Raw genomic sequence first — 4,135 nt, 5'->3', positions numbered from 1 at the left:
ACCATGGCAATGAGATGATATACGATGGAATGAATGTAAGACTAAGGTTCTCCCATGTAAACTATCATATAATTAACAATAAAACATTTAAAAAAAAAAAAAGTATCCATATCTTATGAGAGGAGCTCTAGTGGTGCCATGGTTAAAGCGCTCAACTAGAAACTGATTGGTTGGAGGTTTGAACCTACCAGAGGCTATGCAGGAGCAAGAGGTGGCAGTCTGCTTCTGTAAACATTACAGCCTTGGAAATTCTATGGGGCAGTTCTACTCTGTTCTATAGAGTCCCTGTGAGTTGGAAGCGTTTTAACAGCAGTGTGTGTGTGTGTATGTTTATTTATATATTGTTGTTGTTGTTGTTATGTGCTGTGGAGTCAGTTCCGACTCATAGCGACCCTGTACAGGGTTTCTGAGGCTGTAAATCTTTATGGGAGCAGAAAGCCTCATCTTTCTCCTGTGGAACAGCTAGTAATTTCGAACTGCTGACCCTGAGGTTAGCAGCCCAATTCGTAACCACTATGGTACCAGAGCTTATATACTTATATTATGGGCCCTGGTGTGGCACTGTAGGATAAGCACTAGACTGCAAGCTCCTGTTTGAACCACTGATGGTTCAAACTCACCAGCTGCTCCTAGGAAACCCTATACAGGGTCTTTATGAGTCGGAACCGACTTGATGGCACTTAACAAATTGTGATAACTTAATGGATGTTGTTGTGGTTAAGTGTTACTGAGTCATTTCCAATTCATAGCAACCCGGTATAGGGTTTCCAAGGAGTGACTGAGGAGTTTGAACCGCCGACCTTGGGATTCAAACCGACCTTGCAGTCCAGTGCTTTATCCGACAACGCCACACCAGAACTCCCATAGGGTTTCCGAGGCTGTAAATCTTTACAGGAGCAGAAAGCCTCATCTTTCTCCCATGGAACTTTTGGTAGCTTCTGACTGCTGACTTTGAGATTAGCAGCCGAACTCGTAACCACTCTGTCACCAGAGTTCCTTTACTTACATATTGTTGTTGTTAAGTGTCATTGAGTCGGTTCCAACTCATAGCTACCCTGGATAGGGTTTCTGAGGAGTGGCTGGTAAACTTAAAATGCCAACCTTGCAGTTCAAACTGACTTTGCAGTGCAGTGCATTAACCCACAGCGCCACATCAGAACTCCATACTTAAATATTGTCGTTGTTGTTAGGTGCCATCGAGTCAGTACTGACTCATAGCAACCTTATGCACAGCAGAATGAAACACTGCGTGATCCTGGGCCAATCTCACTATCATTGCCACAGGTAATAATTTGTGCTATTAAGACCAGTATATGTTGAAATAATTACACATTTTTATAACTTCTTCTACTGGTTCTGAGAGTATGAAATGTGATCTTTTTCCCCCCATCAAGTTGATACTTAATGTATTCACAATGTTGTACCACCACAACATCTCTCTAGTTTCAAAAAACATTTTTATCACTCTGGAAAAAGCACTCAATATCTGTTAAGTGGAGTACTGGTACGATGCTGTAGGATAAGCACTAGACTGCATGGTTGGTTTGAACTACAAGGTTTGCAGTTTGAACTCACCAGCTGCTCCTTGGAAACAGGGTCTCTATGAGTCATAACCAACTCTACAGCACTTAACAACAACAACATCCATTAAGTTATCACAACCCATTTCCATTCCCCCAGCCTCTGGTTGCCACAAATCATGTTTTGTGTCTATGAATTTGCCTGTTCTGGATAGATTTAAATTAGGAGTTTTTGTATGTCAGCCTAATACAATGAAACAAGAACAGATACAAAAATGTTTTAATTGTTCCAAAAATACCAGAGACAATGTGGCTGCTAAAAACAACAATAAGAAACACAAATGTGCTCCATTTTCACAGTACTGAATTGTCATCAAAACACAGCTGCCGGCTAGGGGCTCTGTTCTGTTGATGAGCCACACCTCATTCACAGATAGGTGTGCCACCTGAGCCATCCCATCCTCGTCACTCTGTGTGTGGCATTTCCAAATGTGGCATTTTCAGGTTATTTAAATGTTATTTAATAAGCTTGTGTGCTTTTCTGCTTTTCCTCACTTTATTTGCCCTTCCAGTACCTGACTGTAGAGTGAGGACCTGCTACCAGGAACAGCAGCCTCAGACCGCTCTGTGAGCATGAAATGTACTTCTGCTGCTGCAGCCTTCTGATATAATTGGTGTCTGTTACAGCAGCTAGCAACAGCCCTAACCCATCAGTTATGAAACTACGCAAGGCATACAGACTTTCAACAAGGAAACTTAATTGTTTCTGCTGTCAATGCCAAGGAGATGTTAGCTCTCTTGTTGTTGTTATATGTAAGTTGGTTCCTACAACTCATAGTGACCCTGTATAGGGTATCCAAGAGTGACTGATGGGTTTGAACAATCCAGTGCTTATCCTAAAGTGCCACATTAGACACAAGATTCTGACCACATCCAAATTTAAATAGCATGTTTTAAAAACTTTTAATTGTGAATTGAGTGAAGGCTTACAGAACCAGATCAGTTTTCCATTCAACAATCCATGCACATTTTGTTTCACCTCAGTAATTTCAGTCCCCACAATGTAACATCATTCATCCCACTTTTCCCCTGTGTTTCTGGTTTCCATTCCTCCTTCTTTCCTAACCCTTCTGAACTTTGTCCTTGAGTAAATGCTGCCATTTTTATCTCAAATGGTTGATGATTCTAAGATGTATGTGTCTCCCTAGTATAGATCTATTGATTGCCTGAAAATTGAATCATGGAGTAACTAAGAGTAACTAAGGAGCGATACCACAGAATACCAGGCAAAGCAGATCCAGGACAGAGCTCCAAAACTTGGAACCACAGAGATAGGAACAGTTAAAAGGTTTGAAGGCTTATAGCTAGTGGAACTTGTAGCAAAAGTAAGAAATTGTGTACTTTTGAATCTGCCAGGCTTGGCAGCACCGTGCCGACAGCTTGGGTGAAACCGAACAGCAAGACCAAGCAGGGGAGCAGACACACCGTGGAAAAAGGCTGCAAGACACACCTCGGAGCAAAGGTGGACAATACACTTTGTCGGGCTTACTTTGTTCTGATTTTTTTTTTCTTTTTCTTTTTTGGTATTTGTTCATTGCCCCTTCCCCCCCACTGTTTGTGCACCTCCATTCTGGTGACTAGAGGGGGTACCTGATCAAGTGGACACCCCCAGCATCAACACCGGTGGGTTCTTCTGCCACACATGAGTATAAATACTCTCAGCCCAAGAGCTGTACCTGAACTGGTGTTTTTTTTAAATACAGCAAAGGCCAGGATGGGTGTAGAGAGGCCAAAAACTATATTAAGTCCTGAGGTACAGCATAACAGCCAACAGTGGCATCTTGAAATCTCTAAGGTAGCTTTGAAGGCCAGAAGCTGAAGAGAGGACATTAAAGTCACACTCATGTTAGGTTACAGATTTTTTTTTTTTCCTCTCCCTTTTCTGTGATTATAGACTACAGTATTCAATCTAGTTTTGTCTTTTTGTTGTTGTTGTTGCTTTTTTGGCATTTTTTGTTTACTTGTGTGTGTTTTTTGCTGGTGCTGTTTTGCAGTTGTATGCTCCCCCTTACACCTTTGGGGGACTATTTTTCTCCCTATATTATCAAAGAAGAGACAGCAACTGCTACCATATAGTCAAGCTACAATCAGACTCTAAAACACCAAAACCCAGGCAAGAACCAATACCAGCTGCCATATACCAGGGAGGCAGACAACACCTGTGAAAGTTACTATGAGTTAAGCAATAAGAAGAGTGAAAAGGGAAGCCCACATCTTGATCACATCTTCCTGGAAGCAATCAGAAAGCATAAAAAAATACCAAAACACATACTCAATTATGTATTAAGGCCATAGACTAGAGAATGACGTACGTGGCAACATCACCCTGAACTCAGTTGACAAATGGAAGAGTCAAGAACAGAATAAAATTATAAGAACAGAGGATCTGGAAGGTCAGTCTATGATTAAAACATTTACAATGTGAAAGAAGGTAAACACAGAGGAACAGAAATCCTGGGGGTGAGAAGGTCAGGTAGATTACAGGATAAAATAGACTGTCTTAAATGGAGGGAAGAATTAATGGAATATAAGGAAACCACAACAATGGGGTTGGG

Source organism: Chrysochloris asiatica, unplaced genomic scaffold (assembly GCF_000296735.1).
Source record: "Chrysochloris asiatica unplaced genomic scaffold, ChrAsi1.0 scaffold00169, whole genome shotgun sequence".
In the NCBI taxonomy this organism is placed as follows: Eukaryota; Metazoa; Chordata; class Mammalia; order Afrosoricida; family Chrysochloridae; genus Chrysochloris; species Chrysochloris asiatica.
This window is presented reverse-complemented; position numbering follows the sequence as displayed.